At 44.8% G+C, this 13,424-nt stretch overlaps 1 non-coding gene across 1 annotated transcript; it reads right to left on the reverse strand.

Moving 5' to 3' along the window:
* Positions 1–606: 606 nt before the first annotated feature.
* On the reverse strand, positions 607–679 carry trnav-cac (transfer RNA valine (anticodon CAC)). Its single transcript has one exon. It is a non-coding gene; the product is annotated as a tRNA-Val (tRNA).
* Between the last annotated feature and the right edge of the window lie 12,745 nt (positions 680–13,424).

The following is a 13,424-nucleotide window of genomic DNA, read 5'->3' on the forward strand; positions in this document are numbered from 1 at the left end:
TTTAAATTAGCAGTGTCAGAGTTTTCGAGAGCATCTTCAAATGCTTCACAAAACCATTCCGATCCCTTCAGCTTCCCTGGTTCGATTCCCAGTTAGGGAAGTAATTTTGCTCCCACCGTTTTTAATTAAAGTGAACTAATTTAACTAAACTACATAGATGACCCAAAGCACTTCAGAGTGGTGTCAAAACAAATGAGTTAGTAATTAGAAATAAGGAATGTCAGAAGTTGGACTTGAGTTTCTGGGATGGAGTATAAATAACCCTCTGTGCACTGGAACTGGGAAGGGTGAATAATGAATGAGTTGTTTCCGGGTTTGAAATGCGGCTTAGATCTGCTGGTATTAACCGATAGCATTGTTGAGCAGAATGAAAGAAGTGCTAACATGATCACCGAGGGTCAGTCGAAACTTCAACAACTTCATTTTAATAATTTGTGAAACTTTAATCATTGAGGAAGTTTTATTCCCTCTCTGATTTTACACACTCTGTATTTTAGGAGACTGGTTATAAATGTTCTTCATGGAATCAGAGAAGTTTACAGCACAGAAGGAGGCCATTGTCACATGAGCAATGAACATTTAAAACCAGTTTTTGTTAAAAGATAACGTTTCCGCCCGGGCTTGAACCGGGGACCTTTCGCGTGTGAAACGAACGTGATAACCGCTACACTACGGAAACTGCTGCCTAGTGCAGTGCCAGAGAGAAGTGTTCAGCGACAAGCTGAAATGCTGAATCCCTTTTTCTGAAAAAATTCCTTTCACAAACATTTCTCTGACCGAAACGGCACAAAACAAAAATGTTCCTTTCAAATGTGGCAATTATTTTTGTTAAACTTTTATTTTGCTTTCATGGGATAACATAATTAATGATTCGATAATCTTCTTTTGCACAATGAAAGAAATTCTAACTGACGGAAAGTCACTACGTCAATAATTTGTTCTGTGCTCTGCATGTTTGTAATGTCGCCAAGATTGCTGATGATACAAAGATAGGTGGGAAAGCAAGTTGTGAGGAGGACGCAAACAATCTGCAAAGCGATATTGATAGGCTCAGTGGGTGGGCAGAAATTTGTCAGATGGAGTATAATGAGGGAAATATGAGGTTATCCACTGTGGTAGCAATAATAAAAAAGCAAATAATTATTTAAATAGGGAGAGATTACAAAATGCTGCGGTGCAGAGGGACCTGGGGGTCATTGTACATGAAACACAAAAGGTTAGTATGCAGAAACATCCTCTCTGCATCCACCTTGTCAAGCCCCCTCATAATCTTACATGTTTCCATAAGATCACCTCTCAATCTTCTGAATTCCAATGAGTAGAGGCACAACCTATTCTCATAAGTTAGCCCCCTCATCTCCGGAATCAACCTAGTGAACCTTCTCTGAACTGCCTCCAAAGCATCTATATCCTTTCTTAAATATGGAAACCAAAACTGCACGCAGTGTTCCAGGTCTGGCCTCACCAATACCCTGTATAACTGCAGCAAGACTTCTTTGTTTTATACTCCATCCCCTTTGCAATAAAGGCCATCCTGATCACTTGCTGTACCTGCATACTAACCTTTTGTGTTTCATGCACAAGTACGCGCAGCTCCCGCTGTACTGCAGCACTGTGCAATTTTTCTCCTTTTAAATAATAACTTGTTCTTTGATTTTTTCTGCCAAAATGCATAACCTTGCACTTTCCAACATGATACACCATCTGCCAAATTTTTTCCCACTCACTTAGCCTGGCTGTGTCTTTTTGCAGATTTTTTGTGTCCTCCTCACACATTGCTTTTCCTCCCATCTTTGTATCATCAGCAAACTTGGCTACATTACACTCGGTCCCTTCATCCAAGTCGTTAATATAGATTGTAAAGATTGGGGTCCCAGTACTGATACCTGCAGCACCCAACTAGTTACTGTTTACCAACCAGAGAATGAGCCATTTATTCCGACTCTCTGTTTTCTGTTCGTTAGCCAATCCTCTCGCCATGCTAATATATTACCCCCAACCCCGGGAACTTTTATTTTTTGCAGTAATCTTTTATGTGGCACCTTGTCAAAATGCCTTCTGGAAGTCCAAATAAACCACATCCACTGGTTCCCCTTTATCCACCCTGTTCATTACACCCTCAAAGAATTCCAGCAAATTTGTCAAACATGACTTTCCTTTCATAAATCCATGCAGACTCTGCCTGACTGAATTATTTTTTTCCAAAAGTCGGAGGAGCAGTGACTGGAGAAGGTGTGAGCAGCGGCCTATAAAGGCCCAGCGAGAGTCCGGGGATTGGCGGTAGTTGGAGGAGCAGCGGCTGGAGGAGCAGCGAGCAGCGAGCTACAGTTGGTGCAAGGTCAAAAGTAAGAAAGAAGTCACAAGTAATCAAAGGGTGACGTCACAGCCAAGAGGGTAAGTGATTGGCTGGTTGAGTGGTGAGTAGTTTTCTGTTTCTTTGATTTCTTCTTGTTCTCAGCAGCAAGGAAACTTTGGAATTGTTGCCAAATTAAGTTAATCTAATGGTTAAATCATAGCAGGAGAGCTCGGACACATGTCATGCTCCTCCTGTGCTGTGTGGGAAGTCAGGGACGCTTCCAGTGTCCCTGATGACTACATGTGCAGCAAGTGTATCCAACTGCAGCTCCTGACAGGCCACATTGGGGCACTGGAGCTGCGCACGGATTCATCCGCAATGCTGAGGATGTCGTGAATTGAACACACCGTAGGTAAAGGTTACTCAGGCAGAGAGGGAATGGGTAAACATCAGGAAGAGCAGTGGAAGGAAGACAGTGCAGGAGTCCCCTGCGGTCATCCCCCTGCAAAACAGATACACCACCTTGGGTACTGTTGGAGGAGATGACCTATCAGGGGAAGGCAGCAGCAGCCAAGTCCGTGGCACCAGGGGTGGCTCTGCTGCACAGGAGGGCAGTAAAAAGAGTGGGAGAGCTATAGTGATAGGGGATTCTATTGTAAGGGGAATAGATAGATGTTTCTGCGGCTGCAATCGAGACTCCAGAATGGTATGTTGCCTCCCTGGTGCAAAGGTCAAGAATGTCTCGGAGTGGCTGCAGCACATTCTGGAGGGGGAGGGTGAATAGCCAGCTGTCGTGGTGTATATAGGCACCAATGATATAGGGAAAAACGGGATGAGCTGCGTTTAGGGAGCTAGGAATTCAATTAAAAGGTAGTAATCTCAGAATTGCTACCAGTGCCAAGAGCCAGTCAGAATAGGAAATGCAGGGTAGCTCAGATGAATATATGGTTTGATGAGTAGTGCAGGAGGGTGGGATTCAAATTCCTGGGACATTGGAACCGGTTCTGGGGGAGATAGGACCAGTACAAATCGGGCGGTCTGCACCTGGTCAGGACCGGAACCAATGTCGAGGGGAATGTTTGCTAGTGCTGTTGGGGAGGGGTTAAACTAATATGGCAGGGGGATGGGAACCTATGCAGGGAGATAGAAAGAAGTAAAATGGGGGCAGAAGCAAAAGATAGAAAGAAGAAAAGTAAAAGTGGAGGGCAGAGAAACACAAGGCAAAAATCAAAAAGGGCCATATTACAGCCAAATTCTAAAGGGACAAAGTGTATTAAAAAGACAAGCCTGAAGTCTCTGTGCCTCAATGCGAGGATTATTCGTAATAAGGTGGATGAATTCACTCAGAGGCAGCAATTCACGAATATGTTATAATTGGGATTTCAGAGACATGGCTCCAGGGTGAACAAGGCTGGGAACTCAACATCCTGAGGTATTCAACATTCAAGAAGGATAGACAGAAAGGAAAAGGAGGTCGGGGAACGATGCTGGTTAAAGAGGAAATTAACGCAATATTAAGGAAGGACATTAGCTTGGATGGTGTGGACTCTGTATGGATGGAGCTGCGGAATACCAAAGGGCAGAAAACACGAGTGGGAGTTGTGCACAGACCACCAAACAGTAGTAGCGAGTTTGGGGACAGTATCAAACAAGAAATTATGGATGCGTGCAATAAAGATACAGCAGTTATCATGGGCGACTTTAATCTACATATAGATTGGGGTAACCAAACTGGTAGAAATACGATGGAGGAGGATTTCCTGGAGTGTATTAGGGATGGTTTTCTAGACCAATATGTCGAGGAACCAACTTGAGGGCTGGCTATCCTAGACTCGGTGATGTGTAATGAAAAAGGACTAATTAGCAATCTTGTTGTGCGAGGCCCCTTGGAGAAGAGTGACCATAATATGGTAGAAATCTTTATTAAGATGGAGATTGAAACATTTAATTCAGAGACCAGGGACCTGAATTTAAGGAAAGGTAACTTCGATTGCATGAGATGTGAATTGGCTAGAATAGACTGGCAAATGAGACTTAAAAGGTTGACGCTGGATAGGCAATGGCAAACATTTAAAGATCACATGGATGAACTTCAACAATTGTACATCCCTGTCTAGAGAAAAAATAAAACGGGGAAGGTGGCTCAACCGTGGCTAAGAAGGGAAATTAGGGATCGTGTTAAATGCAAGGAAGAGGCCTATAAATTTGCCAGAAAAAGCAGCAAACCTGAGGACTGGAAGAAATTTAGAATTCAGTAGAGGAGGACACAGGGTTTAATAAGGAGTGGGAAAATAGAGTATGAGAGGAAGTATGCTGGAAACATAAATACTGACTGCGAAAGCTTCTATAGATATGTGAAGAGAAAAAGATTAGTGAAGACAAACGTAAGTCACTTGCAGTCAGAATCAGGCGAATTTATAATGGATAACAAAGAAATGGCGGACCAGTTAAACAGATACTTTGGTTCTGATTTCACGAAGGAAGACACAAATAACATTCCTAATGTACTCAGGGACCGAGGGTCCAGCGAGAAGGAGGAACTGAAGGAAATCTTTATTAGTCAGGAAATTGTGTTCAGGAAATTGTTGGGATTGAAGGCTGATAAATCCCAGGGCCAGATAGTCTGCATCCCAGAGTAGTTAAGGAAGTAACCCTCGAAATAGTGGATGCATTGTTGATCATTTTCTAACAGTCGATCGACTCTGGATCAGTTCCTATGGACTGGAGGGTAGCTAATATAACACCACTTTTTTAAAAAGAAGGAAGAGAGAAAACGGGATATTATCGAAAGGTTAGCCTGACATCAGTAGTGGGGAAAATGCTGGAATCAATTATTATGGATGAAATAGCATAGCATTTGGAAAGCAGTGACAAAATCGGTCCAAGTGAGCATGGATTTAGGAAAGGGAAATCATGCTTGACAAATCTTCTAGAATTTTTTGAGGATGGAACAAGGAGAGTGGACAAGGGAAAACCAGTGGATGTAATGTATTTGGACTTTCAAAAGGCCTTTGACAAGGTCCCACACAAGAGATTAGTGTGCAAAATTAAAGCACATGGTATTGGGGTTAATGTATTGACATGCATAGAGAACTGGTTGGCAGACAGGTAGCAGAGAGTCGGGATAAATGGGTCCTTCTCAGAATGACAGGAAGTGACTAGTGGAGTGCTGCAGGGCTCAGTGCTGGGACCTCAGCTATTTGCAATATACATCAATGATTTCGATGAAGAAATTGAGTGTTATATCTCCAAGTTTGCAGGTGACTCTAAGTTGCGTGACGGTGTGAGCTGTGAGGAGGATGCTAAGAGGCTGAAGAGTGACTTGGAAAGGTTAGGTGAGTGGGCAAATACATGGCAGATGCACTATAATGTGGATAAATGTGATGTTATCCACTTTGGTGGCAAAAAAGTGAAGGCAGATTATTATCTGAATGGCGGCATATTAGGAAAAAGGAAGGTGCAACGAGACCTGGGTGTCATGGTACATCAGTCATTGAAATTTGGCATGCAGGTACAGCAGGCGGTGAAGAAGGCAAATGACATGTTGGCCTTCATAGCTGGGGGATTTGAGTATTGGAGCAGGAAGGTCTTACTGCAGTTGTACAGGGACTTGGTGAGGCCTCACCTGGAATATTGTGTTCAGTTTTGGTCTCCTAATCTGAGGAAGGATGTTCTTGCTACTGAGAGTGTGCAGCGAAGGTTCACTAGACTGATTCCCTGGATGGCAGGACTGACATATGAGGAGAGACTGGATTGACTGGGCCTGCATTCACCGGAGTTTAGAAGAATGAGAGGGGATCTCAAAGAAACATATACAATTCTGACGGGACTGGACAGGGTCGAGGCATGAAGAATGTGCCCGATGTTGGGGAAGTCCAGAACCAGGGGTCAGAGTCTCAGGGATAAGGGGTAAGCCATTTAGGACCGAGATGAGGAGAAACTTCTTCACTCAGAGAGTTGTTAACCTGTGGAATTCTCTGCCGCAGAGAATTGTTGATGCCAGTTCATTTGATATATTCCAGAGGGAATTAGCTGTGACATTTATGGCAAAAGGGCTCAAGGGGTATGAAGAGAAAGTAGGAAAGGGGTACTGAGGTGAATGATCAGCCATATTCTTATTGGAATGCAGAAACATAGAAAATATGTGCAGGAGTAGGCCATTTGACCCTTCGAGCCTGCACCACCATTCAATGAGTTTATGGTTGAACATGCAATTTCAGTACCCCATTCCTGCTTTCTCGCCATACCCCTTGATCACCCGAGTAGTAAGGGTTACGTCTAACTCCTTTTTGAATATATTTACTGAATTGGCCTCAACAACTTCCTGTGGTAGAGAAATCCACAGGTTCACCACTCTCTGGGTGAAGAAGTTTCTCCTCATCACGGTCCTAAATGGCTTACCCCTTATCCTAAGACTATGAGCCCTGGTTCTGGACTGCCCCAACATTGGGAACATTCTTCCTGCATCTAACCTGTCTAAACCCGCCAGAATTTTAAACGTTTCTATGAGATCCCCTCTCATTTGTCTGAACTCCAGTGAACCCAGTCTTTCTGGATATGTCAGTCCCGCCATCCTGGGAATCAGTCTGGTGAACCTTCGCTGCACTCCTTCAATAGCAAGAACGTCCTTCCTCAAGTTAGGAGACCAAAACTGTACACAATACTCCAGGTTGGGCCTCACCAAGGCCCTGTAAAACAGTAGCAACACCTCCCTGCCCCTATACTCAAATCCCCTCGCTATGATGGCCAACATGCCATTTGCTTTCTTAACTGCCTGCTGTACCTGCATGCCAACCTTCAATGACTGATGTACCATGGCACCCAGGTCTTGTTGAACCTCCCCTTTTCCTAATCTGTCACCATTCAGATAATAGTCTGTCTCTCTGTTTTTTCAACCGAAGTGGATAACCTCACATTTATCCACATTATACTTCATCTGCCATGCATTTGCCCACTCACCTAACCTATCCAAGTCACTCTGCAGCCTCATAACACACTCTTCGCAGCTCACACTGCCACCCAACTTAGTTTCATCTGCAAATTTGGAGACACTACATTTAGTCCCCTCGTCTCAATCATTAATGTACAATGTAAACAGCTAGGGCCCTTGTGGTACCCCACTAGTCACTGCCTGCCATTCTGAAAAGTACCCATTTACTCCTACTCTTTGCTGCCTGTCTGCCAACTAATTTTCAATCCACGTCAGCACACTACCCCCAATCCCATGTGCATTAACTTTGCACACTAATCTCTTGTGTGGGACCTTGTCGAAAGCCTTCTGAAAGTCCAAATACACAACATCAACTGGTTCTCCCTTGTCCACTCTACTGGAAACATCCTCAACAAATTTCAGAAGATTTGTCAAGTTGATTTCCCTTTCACAAATCCATGCTGACTTGGACCTATCATGTCACGTCTTTCCAAATGCGCTGCTATGACATCATTAATAATTGATTCCATCAATTTCACCACCACTGATGTCAGGCTGACCGGTCTATAATTCCCTGTTTTCTCTCTCCCTCCTTTTTTAAAAAGTGGGGTTACATTGGCTATCCTTCACTCCATAGGAACTGATCCAGAATCTATGGAGTGTTGGAAAATGACTGTCAATGCATCCGCTATTTCCAAGGCCACCTCCTTAAGTACTCTGGGATGCAGACCATCAGGCCTGGGAATATATCGGCCTTCAATCCCATCAGTTTCCCCAACACAATTTCCCGACTAATAAGGATTTTCCTCAGTTCCTCCTTCTTACGAGAACCTCTGACCCCTTTTATATCTGGAAGATTGTTTGTGTCCTCCTTAGTGAATACCGAACCAAAGTACTTGTTCAATTGGTCTGCCATTTCTTTGTTCCCAGTTATGACTTCCCCTGATTCTGACTGCAGGGGACCTACGTTTGTCTTTACTAACCTTTTTTTCTTTACATATCTATAGAAGCTTTTGCAGTCCATTTTAATGTTCCCTGCAAGCTTCCTCTCGTACTCTATTTTCCATAATCAAACCCTTTGTCCTCCTTTGCTCAGTTCCAAATGTCTCCCAGTCCCCGGGTTCGCTGCTATTTCTGGCCAATTTGTATGCCACTTCCTTGGCTTTAATACTATCCCTGATTTCCGTTGATAGCCACGGTTGAGCAACCTTCCCTTTTTTATTTTTACACCAGACAGGGATGTACAATTGTTGCAGTTCATCCATGCGGTCTGTAAATGTCTGCCATTGCCCATCCACTGTCAACCCCTTAAGTATCATTCGCCAATCTATCCTAGCCAATTCATGCCTCACACCTTCAAAGTTACCCTTCTTTAAGTTCTGGACCATGGTCTCTGAATTAACTGTTTCATTCTCCTTGGTGGTGCGGCTCGAAGGGCCGAATGGCCTTCGCCTGCACCTATTTATTTCTGCACGCAGAGGGTTGTGAGTGTCTGGAACTCACTGCCTGAAAGGGTGGTAGAGGCAGAAACACTCACCACATTTAACAAGTGCTTGGATGTGACCTGAAGTGCTGTAACCTGCAGGGTTATGGACCTCGATCTGGAAAGTGGGATTCGGCTGGATAGCCTCTTGTTGGCCGGCGTGGACACGATGGACCGAATTGGCCTCCTTCCGTGCTGTAAACTTCTGTGATTCTATGAACTCCTTCACAAAGAGTTGAGGTGCGTGTGGGGTGATTTGGGCACATCTTTACTCAAGTGACAACATTTCAAAGGTAACTCAACGGCTGTAAAGCGCTTTGGGGCGTTATGAGTTCCTGACAGACGCTGCAGAAATGCAAGTGCTTCTTTGCAAAAGTTCGATGCAAATTCAAAATTCACAGCAAAAAAAGGGCTCGCCTGGGATCTCTCGCAAATTTCAAGTAACAACCCCAAAGTGAGAATCATACAACTAGACCAACGAGCCAACTGCTTAGAAAATATGGAGATAAAGGCCTTACGAAGTGCTATCTGTTAACAAACCTCCAGTCAAATCTTCTCAGATTATTAAAAGCATTGCCAAAGGAAAAGAATGAGTTTTACCCGAAATCTCAAGGGATATCTTGGTGACTGCAATCAAGAGTTGCCACAACAAAGGAGCACAAATAGAACTTTGATGGGAAGAATGTATTCACACTACCGTTGTGGTGTCTTTAGACTGTCGAGGCTGCACAGAGATAAAGTGTAACCATTATTGAAGCATTTTTAGTGTGTGTTGTTATTCTTGATCGGAGGAGCACATGAGACGGAATCAGTGACTTTGCCTTTTCGACATGTTTTCTGAAGTGCCGCACGGTCCCACTCCTGCACTCAATGAGCTGTTGGGACGTTAATGTATCCATCATCACCGTCATCATAGGCGGTCCCTCGAAACGAGGATGACTTGCTTCCACGCCGAAAAAGGATGAGTTCACAGGTGTTTCAATGAAGGACTCGAACAACATCCCGATGGGTGGAAGATATCTGTGCGTGGATTTTTTTATCGTGTGGTGGCCGTTGCATCACAGCCATCACACGGGCTTGACAGAGCGAGGTCTTGGTCCAGTGGAAAGAGTTAAGCAGGTCGACTGGAGACCATTTCTGCTGCACGGACCCTGTGCACACATATATCGCAGTGTGGGTTGGCCCGTGCTAACCCTGGGCCACTGGCCCCGAACTCATGCCTCCCCTGGCCCTGATCACATCCCTCCACAGTCTCTCGCCGCTCCTTCGCCCCGATCTCACCGCTCCTGCTGTATCTGCCCACGCTCCACTCACCGACCTGGACCTTGATGACATCACACTTCGCTGCCGCTGCCCTCCTGCACCAGCTCGCGCTGCTCCCTGGAGTAGTCTCGCGGGACCTCCAAGCTGCTCCCAGGGCCGCTCGCCGTTCCTTTTATGGCCCCAACCTGCCGCTGGTGTTCTCCCGTTAGTGTATCCAGGCTGCGGGTGGCCACCCCGAGCGCAGCAGAGGGGTTTCTGCATTAGTTCTGTGTGGGGGCAGTATCTTTCCCCTTCTCTCTTCCTCTTGCCTATATCCCTGTGCTTTTATTTCTCTATTTATTCCCCATGTCTCAGTTTCTAGCGTTTAAAAGGGAACAAAAGATGAAATGGGTGTCACTGTGGAACAATTTCTCTCACTCAAAGTTAGACGCATTACCGTTGCACGATGAGGTCTAGGTGGCTCGCCGTCGATATTCAGGTTCAAATAAGAATGTATATAAATATATCTACATGTATCATAACTGTTCCCTGGGTGGTCGAGGAGTTAAGATCCGGTACACTAACCTGGTTTCAATTGTCGATCAATTCATTGCGTAAAAATAATTGACTTCTGTGAGACGATTAATAATTGCTGTAAGCACCATGAATACCAATGCTTTCTGTCATAGACCGAGCTTACAGACGATCTGGCTTCTCCTGCCCTTTGCCGGGCACGTGTTCCGGGTTTAATTTTGTAAACTCGGCGAGTTCGCTGATCGCGGGGAGAGGGTAGGAGCCTCTGTGGCCCCACTGTGAGGATGTGGAAGTGAACACGGTGGCTGGGTGTTCCGTCACATTTCTGTAAAGGGCAGTGTAGGAGAAGGATTGAGAACTTTCAGTGTGGGACAGAAGTTGTTTAAGGTGAGCCGACACATTCCCGATCAGCACAGAGGGAGCTCACTGGTCAACTCCCCTCTGTTGTGCCAGCTGTGCCAGAGGTTTCTATCGTGTAGTGGTTATCACGTGTGCTTATCACGTTTGCATTACACATGAAAGGTATGAGGTTCGATCCCGGGAAGGAGCATTATGTTTTAACTTGCTATCGAGGAACAATCAGAGGCGAGTTTCGTCTCCTGGCAAATGCTGCCTGACCTGCTGAGATTTCCAGCATTTGCTGTTTTTATTTGCTATTTATTCTCCTGGCAAAAGTGATCCCTTATTCCTTAAGTGCTCTTTATTTCACTTCAATAAATAGATAACTTTCAGTGAGAGAAAACGGATTCACCGGGTACATTTCGTGTGTGACGCCAACGTGATATCCGCTACACTGCAGCCCATCAAAAGGTGAGGAACCACTGAATTTCAAGGATGAGCTCACAAATATCAGGGGCAGTGCAGTTTGGTCAACGTCAAACTCTCCTTTCATATTCAGCAGAGGCATGAACGGGAGTCAGACGCCACAAAGTTTAATTACAGACACAAATACAATAACACTTCCAAATCTTTTCACTGTAAAATTCTTAAACTTTATTTGAAATCCTACTGCGTTGAATCTGAAAATGAGCACCATGGGCTTTTATCTTCACTACTGATTATATTTTCTGTGCATGGTTGGAATAACTGGTGCTGTTAAATTTGACAAAAGTTGCCCCAGATTCCCGGTGTCATCGGCAATGAAGATTTTGAACCAGATCCTAAAATACAGTGTGTAAAATGGGTTAATATGCAGAAGAACATAAGAACATAAGAAATAGGAGCAGGATTCGGCCATACGCCCCTCGAGCCTGCTCCGCCATTTAATACGATCATGGTCGATGCGATCATAGACTCAGGTCCACTTCCCTGCCCGCTCCCCAAAGCACAGGACAAATGATTGAAGTATCGACTGTCCCTCAGTTAGCATTTCTTTCATTGTGCAAAAGAAGGTGAGGGGTTAATTAATGATGCTTTCCCGTGAAAGCAACACAAAAGTTTAAGAAAAAAACATACAGTGACTGGGAGGTGAGCGCTGCTTCTGACACCAGGTGAGAATGCGCGGAGATTTTAAAGCTCCTTGTATTGTGACACCTTCATATCGACGAACATCTGAGTCTTATGATGTAGACCTCGTGGCGCAATGGTAGCGTGACTGATTTCAGTTCCGAAGGTAGCGTGTTTCAATCACATCAGGGTTACTGTACTTTTAGATATTGTTCTTCCAGAATTAATATATTCTTTGCTGTTTGGCAATAACCAGACCCTTGCTCCAAGGTTTGTCTCACTGTTTCCCCGGTGTCAGACAGAGATACGCCTGCTGCCCTCATTTATTTCATGTGACAGGACGCAACAGTTCAAAATCAACCTGCAGATGGCCACATACAGCATTTAATAGTCAGGATGGCCGAGCGGTCTCAGGTGCTGTGTTCAGGTTGCAGTCTTCTCTCGAGGTCTGTGTTTAAATCTGACATTTCTTATTTTTAATCATTAAGTGAAACTCATTGTTTGACACCACGATCAACTCCTTCAAAGTGGGATTCAGCAGTTCACCTGCTCGCTTCATACTTCCGTCTGACCTGGTGCTGAAAGTGGAGATGTTTCCGCAGTGTAGCGGTTAACACGTTCGCCTCACACGCGAAAGCTCACCGGGTGGGAATATTTTCTGGAGCTATCTCCTCATGCATGTCCAGGGGCGAGTTTGTTCTCCTGTGAAAGGTCATAAGGTCATAAACATGTAAGGATTAGGGGCCGGAGTAGGCCATTCGGCCCCTCGAGCCTGGTCCACCATTCAAGAAGATCCTGGCAGTTCCTTGACAGCAAGTTTAAACATCTGGGGCGGAGCCAACAGGCACCTGGCTGCAATCAACGACAAAAACGTCTATTTGGTAGAAGCCCCGTGAGATCAATCGGTCGAGCATGAGAATCTTAATCTCGAATTTGGGGGTTGGAGCCCACCGTTAACTGTTAAAGAATGTCCCAATTTGCACAGTGTGTTTTCGGTGTCTGGTTCAAAATGTTCATTGCTGGTAACATCAACAGGAGACTGGGGAAATAGTGAGAAAGACTTTAGGGCAAAGGTCTGGTTATTGTGAAACACCAAAGGAAATATAAATTCAAGAAACATAGAAAACATAGAAAATAGGTGCAGGGGTAGGCCATTCGGCCCTGTGAGCCTGCACCGCCATTCAATGAGTTCATGGCTGAACATGCAACTTCAATACCCCACTCCTGCTTTCTCGCCATTGCCCTTGATCCCCCTCGTCTGAAGGACTATATCTAACTCCTTTTTGAGAAGAATAACCTCGAAAAGAAATGTGACCCCGACACCCAGGAAGAAGTGTTAAGGCAGAAGATTAAATGCTGTATTCCTCTGTTCAAAAAATTCCTTTCACAAACATATCTCTGACTGTAACTGCACAAAACAAAATGTTCATTTCAAAGTCATTAAACTCCCGAATTTCCGCGCCCCCCGAATCTCCTGAATCAGATGCCTCTAG

This window comes from Pristiophorus japonicus, unplaced genomic scaffold (assembly GCF_044704955.1).
Source record: "Pristiophorus japonicus isolate sPriJap1 unplaced genomic scaffold, sPriJap1.hap1 HAP1_SCAFFOLD_252, whole genome shotgun sequence".
NCBI classification, from domain to species: Eukaryota; Metazoa; Chordata; class Chondrichthyes; family Pristiophoridae; genus Pristiophorus; species Pristiophorus japonicus.